The sequence below is a fragment of the Bufo bufo genome, chromosome 11 (assembly GCF_905171765.1).
Source record: "Bufo bufo chromosome 11, aBufBuf1.1, whole genome shotgun sequence".
NCBI classification, from domain to species: domain Eukaryota; kingdom Metazoa; phylum Chordata; class Amphibia; order Anura; family Bufonidae; genus Bufo; species Bufo bufo.
This window is the reverse complement of record NC_053399.1, coordinates 31,147,066-31,163,518: the sequence shown is the minus strand read 5'-3', so window position 1 is coordinate 31,163,518 and position 16,453 is coordinate 31,147,066. Positions and strand designations below refer to the sequence as shown.

General features: G+C 45.4%; 1 protein-coding gene across 3 annotated transcripts in view; it reads left to right on the top strand.

The window, feature by feature from the left end:
• Positions 1 to 16,453, top strand: part of DAAM1 (dishevelled associated activator of morphogenesis 1) — a 161,614-nt gene that overhangs the window by 46,095 nt on the left and 99,066 nt on the right. For 2 of the 3 annotated variants that reach the window (XM_040411301.1, XM_040411303.1), the window contains exon 2: positions 2,440 to 2,488. The gene's annotated coding sequence lies outside the window, so the exon portion shown is untranslated. Of the gene's footprint in view, positions 1 to 2,439; positions 2,489 to 15,720; positions 15,978 to 16,453 lie in introns of those variants that run through there. The other variant, XM_040411302.1, reaches the window with a different exon arrangement.

Genomic DNA, 16,453 nt, shown 5'->3' with positions numbered 1-16,453 from the left:
TATGTTTTTAAAATTTTTTATTTTTTATTCAACTTGAGTGGTTTTGTTGTCTACTAGATGATTTTGGATGAAGCCCGTCGCTATAAGGATGAAACCTACTGCAGATGCTCCGATAATTTGTCAAATAAAGCGGCATTAAAGAGGACCTGTCAACCCTCCTGACATGTCTATTTTACGAAATACAATCCCAGTTCTGGAGTATCTGATTTTAAAACTTTGTTGTGTCCTTCCTCTCTTATTCCTACTAAAAGTATATAAATGAATTGCCAGCTGGGGGTGTGTCTCTGCACCATCTGCCATGGTCTGACCAGTGCTGGCGTTGGCAGACTGTGAAGGGACACACCCATTTGACCAGGGGGAATGGTGACGTCCAGCTGGCAGTGTATTGATACATCTCTATTAGGAATAATAGAGGAATGGCACAACAAAGCTATAAGAATAGATGCTCCAGAAATGGTTATTTGCATGGGGAATTCAGGCAGTTACTAAACCAGACATGGCGGTCCTCTTTTATATGTAAATTGTGGTTTCACTGACTGCAGCGTAGAAGGAAGTTAGGCGTGGGAAGATGTTCATTGGATGTGGGGGCCGCTCAGACCTCTGATGCTGTAATAATGTAGATCACCTGGAGCCAGGGAGAAAATATCTTATAACATTTGGTATGGCAGTCTTAAAGGACTGGACCATCTTGGACATTGATGCTAGAATATGCCATCAATGTCAGATAGGTGCGGGTCCCACCTCTGTGATCTGCCCTGAAGTGAAGGAGAGCACACCCCGAATGCGCGGCATGCTCGCCATTCATTGCTATGAGTTAGCTATTTTCAGAAGTCCCGTAGCAGTGAGTGGAGAGGAGGGCCGTGCTTGTGCGGTACACTCCCAATTCACCGCTACGGGACTGCCGGAAACAGATGAGCCAGTCTTCGGATATTTTTTTTTATATTCCCATAGTGGTGAATGGAGGGTGGCCACACATCTGCGGCTGCTCTCTATTCATTTGATGGTCCCGTTCTGGAGTTAGGTGTGAGTTCTACTTCTGGGACCCACTTCTATCTGACATTTGATGGCATATAGCCTTTAATATTTGCAGAAAACCTCCATACATATTGTTTTTGGTGGGACCAGTTGACAATCTAAGATATAGAGAGAGAGCAAAAGAGCGGGCGATTGGGAAGGGGGAGCGAGAGCGGGCGATTGGGAAGGGGAAGCGAGAGCGGGCGATTGGGAAGGGGGAGCGAGAGCGGGCGATGGGAAGGGGGAGCGCGGTGTGAGGTGGCATTTCTTTGGAGGGCCGCACAGCCCTCCATGTGCTCGCCAGAGGTAGCCTGACTGCCATTAGGTACCGAGATGAGATCCTCAGACCCCTTGAGACCATATGCTGGTGCGGTTGGCCCTGGGTTCCTCCTAATGCAAGACAATGCTAAACCTCATGTGGCTGGAGTGTGTCAGCAGTTCCTGCAAGACGAAGGCATTGATGCTATAGACTGGCCCGCCCGTTCCCCAGACCTGAATCCAATTGAGCACATCTGGGACATCATGTCTCGCTCTATCCACCAACGTCACGTTGCACCACAGACTGTCCAGGAGTTGGCAGATGCTCTAGTCCAGGTCTGGGAAGAGATCCCTCAGGAGACCGTCCGCCACCTCATCAGGAGCATGCACAGGCGTTGTAGGGAGGTCATACAGGCACGTGGAGGCCACACACACTACTGAGCCTCATTTTGACTTGTTTTAAGGACATTACATCAAAGTTGGATCAGCCTGTAGTGTGTTTTTCCACTTTAATTTTGAGTGTGACTCCAAATCCAGACCTCCATGGGTTGAAAAATTTGATTTCCATTTTTTTTATTTTTGTGTGAATTTGTTGTCCTCACATTCAACTATGTAAAGAACAAAGTATTTCAGAAGAATATTTAATTAACTCAGATCTAGGATGTGTTATTTTTGTGTTCCCTTTATTTTTTTTGGGCAGTGTGTGTGTGTGTGTGTGTGTTTGTGTGTGTGTGTGTGTGTATATATATATATATATATATATATATATATATATATATATATATATAGCTACCCCTGTGCTTTCCCTTGACATATAATGCAGGGATAGAGAAGGATCAGGAGCCCCGAATTTCAGCGCCCAATCCTTTCTGAGAAATAAACCTCCACCAGTGGAGACTCGCAACAGCTCCCATCTACCTCCATTGGAAACACACGCATGCTTGGCCGAGGTTGTTTTTAAAGAGCATGGGCACCTTTACGTATATATATATATATATATACACAGACTGATCGCCTCTAATTCTACATTCCCTAAACTTTATGTACAGAGACTCGACAATCCCTTTAAGACGTATTGATAAATCTCCATTGTGTATGTTCTTGTGCAATGCATGGACTTTACCTCGGCTGCGGGACTGTAGTAAAATTGTATTTCTTTATTTTCAGACACCCATGTGAACCCTGTCACTAAGCTGTGAGAAATAGGAAGCCTCGGGTAAGTGGGCAGCACTTTTTTCATCCGTTCCTACGGGGGGGGGGCGCGCAGAGTGTTATTCGCGTTTTCTTCTTAGCATATTATGGCCGCTAATGAGATTTACCCAGGAAGAAATGCGCTAAACCTAAAACAAAGCTCCTTTACATAAAGAGCCCATATATGAAAATTCCCAGGACTCGATGCCGTCTCGTAAGAATGTGTTATGCAGCGCAAGCTATTGTTCGGAGTTGTCAGCCCTGTGGTGTGGAGAGGTGGTCTGCAGAGCGAACCTCCATATTCATCTTGATGCGTCAGATATTCTGTGTCCTGTCCCTGGAAGGGGTTAATAAAATTGTATTGGTGAATATGGTTAATACCTTATTGAATTGTATTGTGAGCAGTTCCCTGTTATAATAAGGGAAACCACTACTTTTCCAGTTGGGACGCCCAGTTTATGCCTTGGCAAAGCTTGGGAAAATCTAATTCTCCGCTGCTGTAGAGCTGTGCAAGAAGCCCCCCATTGTATACAGGCTGATGCAAGTGGCTCTGGTTTTGTGCTTAAAGAGGACCTCTAACCTCTCCTGACATGTCTGCTTGCATTTGCCCATGAACTAACAATTCTTATGACTGTATGATGTGCCATTCCTTTATTATTCCTTCTAGAAGTTTACGAATGAATTACTAGCAGTTTGCTAGGAAGGTCCAGCTGTGTTATCAGTTTGGGGGTGTGTCCCTGCAGAGTCTGACACTATCCAATCAGTGCTGGCGGTGTCGGACTGTGCAGGGACACCCCTCCTAACTGGTAACACCCAGCTGGACCTTCAGTGCAGACTGCTTGGCAGTTCATTCATAACTTAGCCTTGGTGTCATTGTCTGGTTAATGTTTTGCATCAGTCTATGTAATCCAGGAGCGTGACCAAAAATCCCTGAGCAGGTGCAGATCTTTCCATTAGACGTTCTCTTGGTTAGAGGATCCACTCCTGGCTGTATAGAAATATCTGCTGCAAAACACTGATGTGTGAATAAGGCCTTAAGCTTGTCATAAACATGAGATTCTTTACCCGTCGGTCAAGTACTTGTTTAGCCGACTGCTATCTTCCCCATAAAAAAGACAGTCGGAAGACCTCCATATACGATAGTTGGCCTATCCCATGAAGATCGTCGGGTGCAGGTCATCTAGATTTAATGTGTATGGCCAGCTTAAAGGGGTTGTCTCTCTATTACTAGGATATGCCACCAATGTCAGATAGGTGCGGGTCCCACCTCTCAAAGTGATGGAGGGCTCTCCTCACATGCGTGGCCGCCCTCCATTCATTTCCATGGGAGTGCCGAAAACAGCCGAGCGGTGCGGACATAGGTGGCATATCCTAGAAATATGCCATCAATGTTTCAGCCTTATTCACACATCAATGTTTTGCATCAGTTTTAGTAAAACAACATACTCCCATAACACCACACGTATACAATTCTCTTACATGTAACAGTATAGATGGGTCCCCAGTGTGACACCATTTGCTAAATACTTGTAATCCCCATAAAATCCCAATCCTGGAGCACCGTTCCTCTGTTATTCCTTGAAATGTATGAATATGTTGACCAGTGGACATGACTCTGAGGCTACTTTCACACTCTCGTTTTGGGCGGATCTGTCATGGATCTGCAAAAACGGATCAGTTACAATAATACAACCGCATGCATCTGTCATGAACGGATCCGTTTGTATTATCTGTAACATAGCCAAGACGGATCCGTCATGAATTCCATTGAAAGTCCATGGGAGACGGATCAGTTTTCTATTGTGCCAGATTGTGTCCGTTTGGCTCAGTTTCGTCAAGCGGACAGCAAAACGCTGCAAGCAGAGTTTTGGTGTCCGCCTCCAGAGCGGAATGGAGGCTGAACGGAGGCAAACTGATGCATTCTGAGCGGATCCTTTTCCATTCAGAATGCATTAGGGCAAAAACTCATCCGATTTGGACCGCTTGTGAGAGCCCATGACGGATCTCGCAAACGGAAAGCCAAAACGTGAGTGTGAAAGTAGCGTTACCCCCACCAGTTACTGCTGTCTGTTCCAGACTCTGTAGGGGACACACCCTGTGGCAGAAATAACCTCACCACTGGGTTTTGGAGGGGCCTGTTTGCCAGCCTCTTGCCTCAGGATTATGGCCCATATACTAACTTTGAAGAAGGCAGACCGGCCGTGCAGCCTAAGGGTCCATTCACACGTCCGTAACGTGTTTTGCGGACCGCACATCGCTGGCACTAATAGAATAAGCTTATTCTTGTCCGCAATTCCGGCCAAGAATAGGACATGATCTATTTTTTTTTGGGAATGGAAATGCGGACCCGTAAGTGCGGGTCCGCATTTCCGGAACCGGGCCGCACATCGTGCGGAACGAAATTGCGGACGTGTGAATGGGGCCTAAATCTGTAGAACTGTTTTGGGTAGGAAAGCCATGCTTGCTGTCGGTCAAATGTGTTCCATGGAATTCGGGAAACCCTGCTCGGATCTGGGTGATTTTTGGATATGTTGTTTGCCCAGATCAGAACTATCCATTAGGCCTTATGCACACGACCGTTGTGTGCATCCGCGGCCGTTGTTCCGCGGCCGTTGACTTTCAATGGGTCCGTGGAAAAATATGATAATGCAACGTTTGGCATCTGCGTCCGTGATCCGTGTCTCCAGTCCGTGAAAAAAATAAGACCTGTCCTATTTTTTTTCACGGACAACGGTTCACGGACCGATTCAAGTCAATGGGTCCATGAAAAATCACGGATGCACACAAGATTGTCATCCGCGTCCGTGATCCGTGTCCGTTTTTTCCTATCATTTCAAAGGCAAACTTGACTTAGATTTTTTTTTTTCATTTTTCATGTCCGTGGATCCTCCAAAAATCAAGGAAGACCCACGGAAGAAAAAACAGACACGGATCACGGAACAACGGAAACCGTTTTTGCGGACCGCAAAAAAAAACGTCCGTGTGCATGAGGCCTTATGGGAATATGTGGGGTTTTGGGAAAAATGTGTGTTTTCTGCCTGTGAGTGATTAAGTTAGCCGATTAGGTTTGGTAATTGTATCACAGGCAGAGCCTATTGTATTTTGTTAATTGTATTTTGTTAATTGTATCACAGACAGGGGGGGGGAGGTTGTGTACAATTGCTGGGAAGGTTTCAATACTGTAAATGCATGTGATTGGCCAATATATAAACTGTCGCAGTCTTCCACAAGGTCCCAAGGGGGTGTCCCTTGCTGGGAGACCTGCATAAAAGGCTGACATGTAGCCCCATTAAAGAGTTCCCGTTTTACCCTCAGCATAGAGCCCCGTCTCATGTGTGGGGGGACAGATTGCATCTACACTGGGGATTGCTATACGCTGTATACTCCCCTGGCTATAATCACTGAGCTCTTTTTTAAGAGCTTGTTCCTGCATCGCTCTCTGAGAGCCTGGGGCCTTGTCGTAGGTCCAGGGTGGGTAAGAGACAGCGAGACCCCAACCAAGCTGCAGCGGTTTGTGGGATCTGCAGTGCTTATGGTGTCAAGTGGGGTGCTTGGAGTCCTCGGGAAGCACTAGGAGCATCCATCAACGGAGGTACCTAGTCGTGGTGACAGGCGTTTCGTTACACACCCTATTGGCACGGGCAATGGTAACACCCAGTTGGTAATTTATTCATACATTTCCAGGGGGTATAATAGAGGAACGACACATTGCAGACTTCTAAGTAAAGATGCTCCAGCATCGTTACCTCATGGGGAACGCGGTTTGCTAAAACAGACATGCTCTTGCACAAGATTAAGCCTTCTCATTAGTAGATGACATGACCGCAGATTAACGAGGGTTAATACCCGCTCTCGGCTGTGCATGAGGTTCGGTTTTCAATAAGGGTTAAGCGTCTGGGGGGTGGTATTTATCAGCTCCTGGCGCTGGTAGTTGATGAATTTTTTCCTGTGCTAATGCAGAACACTGCTGGGACGCCCCCCTCATGCCACAGGAGATCGCTGATGAAATGTCGGGTCTGGTTAGCATTTCAGGTTTGCTTGTTAAAGGCCGCTTCCCCCTTTTGAAGTTTACGTTGACCCAGGCATGCTTTTAATTGTACCCACCATAACTCCAGCCTGTTTGAAGAGCTCCTGTTGTAAAAATAAATGACCCTTTCACACAAGACATGTTTTCCATAGGGAGCCTCTAACAAAAAGAAAATGAACTGGTTTAGGCATGGCCCCGATGCCCCCCCCCCGCGTCCTCTGCTCTCTGCCTGCTTCTTTTAAAGTACGAGATTATTTTATTTATTTTTTTACATTTTAACTCCAGTAGGTTTTAACTAGTAGCGACGGTGGCTCCAAATCCACTGTATGGCCATATAAGCGCCAAAATCTTAGCTTTCTGCAGCAGCCACTAGGGGGAGCTGATGAGCTTACAGCAGAATAGTACTACATAAGGGCTTGTTCACACCAGCGCTCTTGATTTCTGTTGTTTTGGCTCTATTATTGCTCCTATAAGAGCAACGAAAATAACGGACGTTGTACATTCGGCCTGATACTATTGGTTATAATGAGGTATGAGGTCTGTTTGAAAGTCTGCTTTTTTTTTTTTTGTAGGAAAAATCTACAGTTTTGCCAGAATCTGTGAGCCAACAGTGCAGATGTGAACACGACCTAAAGGTCTTTCCATACTGCGGCGTTTGTTTACCGCAGGGGTCAGCAACCTTCGGCACTCCAGCTGCTGTGAAACTGCAATTCCCAGCATGCTCCATTCCTTTGTATGGGAGTTCTGGGAAGAGCAGAGTATGTATGCATGCTGGGAGTTGTAGTTTCACAACACCTGGAGTGCCGGAGGTTGCCTGCCCCTGGTTTACCATATGCTCCGCGTACCTATAGGTTTCCATTATACCGAAGTAAGCCAAAAGATTGTTCAGCAGTATAGGTTTTGTTTTTTGCTTTTTTTACTGCATGGAATAGCACAGAAAACTGTACAGTTAGGCCTCATGCACACGACCGTGGTGTGTTTTGCGGTCTGCAAATCGTGGATCCTCAAAACACGGATGGCGTCCGTGCACATTCTGCAATTTGCGGAATGGCACGGACAGCCTTAAATATAAATGCCTATGCTTGTCCGCAAAGCGCGGACAAGAATAGGACATGTTATATTTTTTTTTTTTTTGCGGGGCCACAGAACGGAGCAACGGATGCGGACAGCACACAGCGGCTCGGATGCTGACCCAACAACGGCCGTGTGCATGAGGCCATATAGATATATATACTTTTATTATTATTTTTTTTTAAATGGCTGCCTGCGGGCGACTGATGCCAATTAGTTTCATTCATTTTATGGTCCTCTTAACATGTGCGCTAGGAGGTTTTCTAGCGCAGGCGGTAAACGGATGCTGCAGACGCAGTGTGAAAGAACCCTATTAAAGCAGTATGCAGAAAGCTCATCAGCTCCACCTAGTGGCTGTGGTGAGCAGTAAGAAAACAGAGCCTCAGATCAGCTCCAGACGTGATAAGGATGCGTTATAAATTGTGGACATGCAGGTTAAGGTTTTTTTTAGTTATATTTTTTTTATTCATTTTTCCATGGGGGCCATCATGCTCTGTTATATGGATCTTCCTGAATTTCTGGCATCATTTGCTTTGTGCCCATTGTGCGGCAATATTACGGACTTTCTAAGAATTCCGATTACGGATGCGTCTGGATTATGAGGATTAGTAAGAATAGACAGTTTTATTGGACTTTGCCTCTGGTAAGCGGCAATTATATACCGCGTCCGTCTGCCTATAGACCTTACTTCTGCATCATTTATTCTGTTCTGCTAGCATTTCAGTAATATAGCTCTTCTAGCCCATGGGGTTACTGGGATGGAGAGATATAATTTAGGTAGGTTACTATAGCAACCACCAGTCTTGCTCTAACCGTTTTGGTTTTTTTAAATTTTTTTTTTTTTTTCCCCTCCCCCATCCCTCACCTGACAGGTTTTACATATCTCCTATATAACTGAGCCATGTTTCCACTGTAGCTAAGAGCCTAAAATAGTGGGATCCTGTCGAGGCTGCATGTACAGTAGATCGCTGAAAAATCTCCATGAACCCTTAGGTTTTACCTGATTATTTAAAAAAAATTATTTCTATATATTTGTTTGGTAGCTTTTCATTCTGATTTTACATCAACACAGTGGGGGAGATTTGTCAAACTGATGTAAAGTAGAACTGTCTTAGTTGCCCCTAGCAACCAATCAGATTCCACCTTTCATTATCAACCGCTCCTTTGGAAAATGAAAGGGGGAATCTGATTGGTTGCTATGGGCAACTAGGCCAGTTATTCTTTACACCAGTTTGAATCCCCCTCCCAGTGTCTGTGTCTTTCTAGATAGATATAGATATACAACATGATAATTATATATATATATATATATATATATATATATATATATATATATTAGTTAAAAGTGGTAGCATTCATACACCGGTCCGGCATCCATAGCGTTAAAACGCTCGCCCCAAAAAAACAAAAACCCTGGTATATGTTACATTTTCTGGGAGCGTAAAGACTGATGGGCTGGTATAATACCATGGGATCGGCGGTGGTATTGGTTTCCCTCCGAATTTTCTATACTACGCCGGGAAATTGATGCAGCATGACGTTTTATATGTGAACGCATCCTTATCCTATCATGGACTGAGAAAGAGGCGGTCAGGAGGATAACTCTCATCGTGTATTTGCCTGTACACACGGCAGCTGTCAGTGGCGAGGAGTTTAAATCCGCAGCATGTCAATTTATGCTGCCGACCTCCACCGCGTATTTCACGCTGTCAGCGGTAATGATGGGCACATTGCTGGACACCAAGTTTGCCCCCCCCCCCCCCCCCAGGTTTTCTATTCTCCTGCCCAACTATGATGATCCCTGTGTTATAAGGGTGGTTTCACACACAGATCTTTTTTTTTGGGGGGGGAGGAGCTGCAGTTTTTAATGCATTTTTTTTTTTCCCTCCACCTTTTCATTGGAAGAGGGTGAAATCCGCAGCCAAAAACATGATTGACTCGCTGAAGATTTGGAAAAAAATCTTCAGCGTGCATAAGATTTGTATAATCTCGTACACTGTGCTGGAGCTGTACTACGCATGGGATGTGTATACCGCAACGTGTGCAAGTGGCCTTAGGATACCTGCGCGCGTTGCAAATTTTTGTGTGGTACGACTGCAGCACAATACGGGGCCAGCAAATTGAATGAGATTTGACATTTGCATGTATGGTGGTTTCCCCCATAGACTTCAATGGGGTTGTTAAAGGAGTTGTCCAGTTTCCGATATTGATGACTTATCCTTGGGACAGGTCATGAGTATAACATCGGCGGGAGTCGAAACCTGCAGATTTATGTGCGTTTTTTTTTTAAATGCAATTTTGCTGTGGATTTTCTGCATTGTGTGCAGGTAATCTTAGGTTATGTACACACGTGACGTATCTATCGTCGCAGAGTTTTGTGTGTCAGATCCGTAGAGTGGTGCAGTACCCACAAAGAGAATGAGATTTTAAGAAGTCTCATCCAGAATTGTGCAGTGTAAAATGACCGGAGGTGTAGATTTTAAGTATTTCAATTTAAGCTGTGGATCTCTGTCGTGGATTTCGACCTTTTGAATGGAGAGAATTAAATCCACAGCCATCTGTACGGCAAAAAAACGCTGTATATTCTATCGCATGTGGGCGTACCATTTAAAGGGGTTCTCCCATGACTAATGTAAAAAGTGAAAATCAGACATCATATAGTACATGACAATCTCTTTCTAACAAAGCTAGAACCAGCCCTGGACCTCACATGGATCCAGAGATCTCCCCATTTATTGTTCTGCTAGAATTATATCAAGCTGACAGCTCAAGGGGAGTGTCCTTTCTGCTGCAGCTCAGGGGGCGTGTCCATGCTCTCCCTATCACAGCTCAGGAGGCAGTTGAAATATGGAACTAAGCATGTGCGGCCATCTCGGTGAGCAGGTCAAAAAAATAAGAAAAAACAAACAGGAGGTGGCGCTATACAGATACATTTTATTGAACTCAATGGCTATGCTAAATTTTAAATTACATACAATTACAAAAGTATTCAGATCCAGGTGCTGGTTTGTAGAATGTTTCATGGGACAACCCCGTTACAATTTTTGGTTTATTTTTTTGCAGTAAAAACACCAGCTGCAGATGTTAGATGAAGGTCAAGAATTTTTATTTCTATTTTTTGCTGCTGGTGTTTGTTAGTTAGGCCTCATGCACACGACCGTTTTTTTTTTTTGCGGTCCGCAAAAACGGGTTCCGTTTTTTCCATGACCGTTTTTTCGTCCGTGGGTCTTCCTTGATTTTTGGAGGATCCACGGACATGAAAAAAAAGTCGTTTTGGTGTCCGCCTGGCCGTGCGGAGCCAAACGGATCCGTCCTGACTTACAATGCAAGTCAATGTGGATGGATCCGTTTGACGTTGACACAATATGGTGCAATTGCAAACGGATCGGTCCCCCATTGACTTTCAATGTAAAGTCAGGAGTTAATATACCATAGGATCGGAGTTTTCTCCAATCCGATGGTAGATTTGAACTTGAAGCGTCCCCATCACCATGGGAACGCCTCTGTTAGAATATACCATCGGATTTGAGTTACATTGTGAGACTCGGATCCGACAGTATATTCTAACACAGAGGCGTTCCCATAGTGATGGGGACGCTTCTAGTTAGAATATACTACGAACTGTGTACATGACTGCCCCCTGCTGCCTGCCTTTTACAGGGGGCTGTGATCCGCACAATTAACCCTTCAGGTGCCGCACTTGAAGGGGTTAATTGTGTGTATCATAGCCCCCTGTAAGAGATCAGGGGCTGCCAGGCAGCAGGGGGCAGACCCCCCTCCCTCCCCAGTTTGAATATCATTGGTGGCCAGTGTGCGGCCCCCCCGGCCCCCCCTCCCTCTATTGTAATATAATTGGTGGCCAGTGTGCGGCCTCCCCCGGCCCCCCCTCCCTCCCTCTATTGTAATATCATTGGTGGCCAGTATGCGGCCTCCCCCCTTCCCCCCCTGATCATTGGTGGCAGCGGAGAGTTCCGATCGGAGTCCCAGTTTAATCGCTGGGGCTCCGATCGGTAACCATGGCAACCAGGACGCTACTGCAGGCCTGCTTGCCATGGTTACTTAGCAATATTACAATATTAGAAGCATCATACTTACCTGCTGCGCTGTCTGTGACCGGCCGGGAGCTCCTCCTACTGGTAAGTGACAGGTCTGTGCGGCGCATTGCTTAATGATCTGTCACTTACCAGTAGGAGGAGCTCCCGGCCGGTCACTGGCCACCAATGATATTACAATAAAGGGAGGGAGAGGGGGCCGACTGAGGCCGCACACTGGCCACCAATGATATTCAAACTGGGGAGGGAGGGGGGTCTGCCCACTGCCTGGCAGCCCCTGATCTCTTATAGGGGGCTATGATATGCACAATTAACCCCTCAGGTGCAGCACCTGAGGGGTTAATTGTGCAGATCACAGCCCCCTGTAAGAGATCGGGTGCTGCCAGGCAGCAGGGGGCAGTCATGTACACAGTTCGTAGTATATTCTAACTAGAAGCGTCCCCATCACTATGGGAACGCCTCTGTGTTAGAATATACTGTCGGATCTGACTTTTCACGAAGTGAAAACTCATCTCTGAAAAAGCTTTTATGCAGACGGATCTTCGCATCCGTCTGTATGAAAGTAACCTACGGATCACTGACGCGGATGCCAATCTTGTGTGCATCCGTGTTCTTTCACGGACCCATTGACTTGAATGGGTCCGTGAACCGTTGTCCGTCAAAAAAATAGGACAGGTCATATTTTTTGGACGGACAGGAAACACGGATCACGGATGCGGCTGCAAAACGGTGCATTTTCCGATTTTTCCACGAACCCATTGAAAGTCAATGGGTCCGCGAAAAAAACGGAAAACGGCACAACGGCCACGGATGCACACAACGGTCATGTGCATGAGGCCTTAGGTGGCTTTCTTTTGGGTCTCTGTCGTGCGTTTTTTTTTTTTAAACACCGCATGCTGAAGCCTTTTAAATTTTTTCTGACAATTCCTCTACAGGGGAAAAATGCTATAAATTTGATTCGCAGTAGTTCAGAAGAAAATGTGGCAAAAAAATGCCATAAAACCACGTGTGGTATGGAGAGAAACACATGCTATTATGGCATTTTTATTTTTTTTGTGGTGGAAAAACACCTGACAAAACCACGTGTGTGTGTGTGATGTCACAGCTTTTTTCAGAATTTTTTTGGAGCCAAAGCCAGAAGTTGGTTGGAAGGGAATGCACTTTTGGCCAAAACCTTGTGGGACACCATCCTCACGGTGGCCATATTAGATACCCAGAGTCTGCAGAAGCATTGATTAAAAATGTTTAATTTGACACAATAGGACAACTGAAGAACCTGCTTCTTGAGAAATTCTGAATTTTACCAGTGACATATATACATTATTTTTTTTTATAAGGAACTGTGTATTCTGGTTTGTGAAGTGTGTCTGCTCCTGGAGTTTGGTGATCTGTGGATACCTGGCGCCTGGAATGTGAGCCGCAAGTCTGGAGGGGTTTTATATGGCGGTGACAGAACGGACCTCCGCTCTGTGGAGAAGAATGTAAACATTCCCGTGCGTACTGAAAATTCAAAAAAAATCTTCCATGTCCTTGTAAGAGCATAGCTGGCTCCCCGGTAATCGCCAGTGTAAACGCTGTGTCCATATTTAGAGGGGACGCCGGGTTAGGACAGAATCCTCAAAACGTGATGTACGAGCCTCTGAAAGATGAATTGTTTGGAGTTGGGCTTAAATTGAGTTTTGCGGAGGCATGTGCTCGAGTCACGTGACCCTCTGAAATCCGTACTGAACAATAGCAATCCTCGGACAGAGCAAACCAGAAATCCGAGGCATCCAGAGGTGACCCATAAACTGTGCCTAAGGCCTCGTTCACATTTCCGTTATTCCCTGACGTGTGTTGTCTGCATTTTCCATGGACAGCGCATGTACCCATTGATTTTAGTATGTTTGTTCATACACCTTTTTTTTTTTTTTTTACTACTACTTCGGTCCGTGATTTGGACTAAACACGCCCATTGAAGTCTATGGGTCTGAAAACCACAGACACAACGCGGGTGGCATCTGTGTTTCGTCCGTGGTTTTTAAGGATCGTTGGTAGGAGATGCTCTGGAAATGAATTTTCAGCTGATCAGTATCCGTAAAATATGGATGACACACGGACCAAACGCTGGACCTTCATGGATTCTTCAGGCCTCGTTCACACTTCAGTGAGTCACGGATGTGTGCTGTTCGTGTTGTTCATGGACAGCACACACACCCATTGACTTGTTCACACCTCAGTGGTTTTCCACGGACCATGGGTCAGTGAAAAAATTGTGGAGACATGCACTACCGTGATGTGGACTAAACGCACCCATTGAAGTCTATGGGTCTGCGAAAAACCACTGACGCAACACGGATGTCAGGAGATGCTCACGAAACTGATATTTAGCTGAGCAGTGTCCATGGAATACGGATGACACACGCAGGGCAAAAAACGGACCAAACATGGATTCTTCACGGACATCTTCACAGATGATACACGGGCGTATTCTCCATAGACATCAAATGGACACCGAAATGTGAACAAGGCCTTACTGTAATTGCATTATCTGCATGTTAATGGGAAATTGTCTTTTTTTTTTTTTTTTACTTTTTTTAGGGCTCATACACACAAACGTTGTTTTTGTCCGAGTCCGATTTGCATTTTTTGTGGGTTGGATGCGGACCCATTCGCTTTATTGGGGCTACAAATTGCGTGCGAACTTGCACGGGTTTCCCTGAACCCGCCCGCAACGCATCCAGACTGAATCCGGCACGCTCGTCTGCAAGGGGCCTTATACTTGTCCGTGTTACGGACAATGTTAGGACAGTTCTGTAGAAGGCAGGACGTTCTGTTACGCAAAATGTGGAACGCTCTCGGCTGGTATCCGTGTTTTGTGGATCTACAATTTGCAGACTGCCGTGTGCATGAGCCCTTCATCCTCGTCACTGACGTGTGCTGTCTGCATTTTCTGCAGACATAACACTTACCCATTGATTTTAATGTCTGTTCACACCGTGGGTCTGTAAAAAAATAAATAAAAAAAAATTGCGGAGACATGCACTACTTTGATCTGTGATGTGGACCAAACGTGCCCATTGAAGTCTATAGGGCTGTGAAAATCACGGACACAACACGGATGGCATCCATGTTGCGTCCGTTTTTCACTGAAGACTGATAGAAGATGCTTTGGAAATACATTTTCAGTTGAGCAGCATCCATGGATTAGGGCTCTTTCACGCAACCGTAATAGCGGTCTGCAATGCACGGGCACCGGCCGTGTGAATCCCATATTGCAGCGCAGACCCATGAATGGTTCTGGGATCCGCAAAGTATAGCAAAAGATAGGACCCACCATATATTTTGCGGTACAGAAGCTTCTGAGTGTTTCCGTGGTCTGTGCCTCCGCTCTGCAAAAGATTAGGGTATGTCCTATCTTTCGACATATTTTGCGGATTGCGGACCCATTCGAGTCAGTGTGTCCGCATCTGCAGCACGAAGTTCACACGGCCGGTGCCCGTATATTGCTGACCGCTATTTGTGGGCCATTCGGTCGTGTGAATGGGCCCTTACAGATGACACACGGACAAAACGTGGATACTTCACGGATAAAACTCAGACAATTTTTATTTATTTTTTGCACGGAAATCGAACTGACACGTAATTCTGGACGAGCTCTTATGCTGGAACATCTGGGGAGCCCCTGAAATCGCCCCTCTAGTCGGTGATCGATGCGCTCGGCTAGGTTTCCAAATTCGATTCGCAGAACGTGGAAAACCCAGCCTTCTGTTTGGGTGAATGTCGGAATGACTCATGACAGCCGTGAATTTCTGCCTTGTAAAAGAAGGTGTGAACGGTGACTAAGTGATTGTATGCTAATCCGCCGTACGCTGTAATTACACGTCTGATCCCGAACATGTAAAGCAGAGGCGGCAGCTGTTGTTGGGACTGGGAGAAAACTGCCTCGTCATGTGTTTGCGCTGCTCCATACACCTTCAGCGTCCCCGCTCCGTATCTGCATAGCTACATCATGCAGACCTGCTAGCCGGAGAGGTTCTCCTTCCATGGGCTGGTTAGACGAGGCGTCCAATGACGACTGCGCTATTCAGATCAGGAGGAGGGATTCCCTATTGCTTCATTCAGCAGCTACAGCTGTGTCACTTGGTGTGTCGCTTCTACAGGGAAAAAGGGCTTTTCGAGGGAACCTTCCCCTAATTTTTGAAAAAAATAATAATATATTTTTATGGGCTTAAAAGGACGCTGGTTTAAAATGGGAAATGGCTGATGGTGTGTGAAACCTTCCCGCAGATTTTATGTTGGTATTGTGCCACCGTCCATTTACGTATGGAGCATATTAATATGGAAATGTAACCCCGTGTCACAGGCTGGTGCCCTCCGAACAGGTAAGAGGCAGGATAAGCGGTGTATATATCCCCAAGTGCAGATGTTAACTGTTTAGTATACTGGGCGAGGGGGGGTCGTGTGGTGCCGATATTGTAGATTTTGTGTGTTTATTGGGATGTATTATTCCAGGAATAAATTGTATGTACAGTCAGCACTAAAACAAAAACACAAAATAAACGGAAAAATATAATTAAAAAAATATATATAAAAACAATACAGAGTTTAACAGCGGTTTATGGCTTTCTGTTTGGGTAAAGTGATAATCTAGAAGAGATTAGTTTAGAATTGCAAACAGTTGGCCTTGGGTTCCTGTCAACAGATAGCAGCAGGCAGTGTTAACCTTGGAATGTAAATTATTTTTGGCAGTAAGCAATTATTATTATTAATAAATGTATGAATTCTTTTTTATTTTTTCATTTTTATTAAATACATACCCAATATTTTTTTTATTGAATATTTTTTTTTATTAAATACA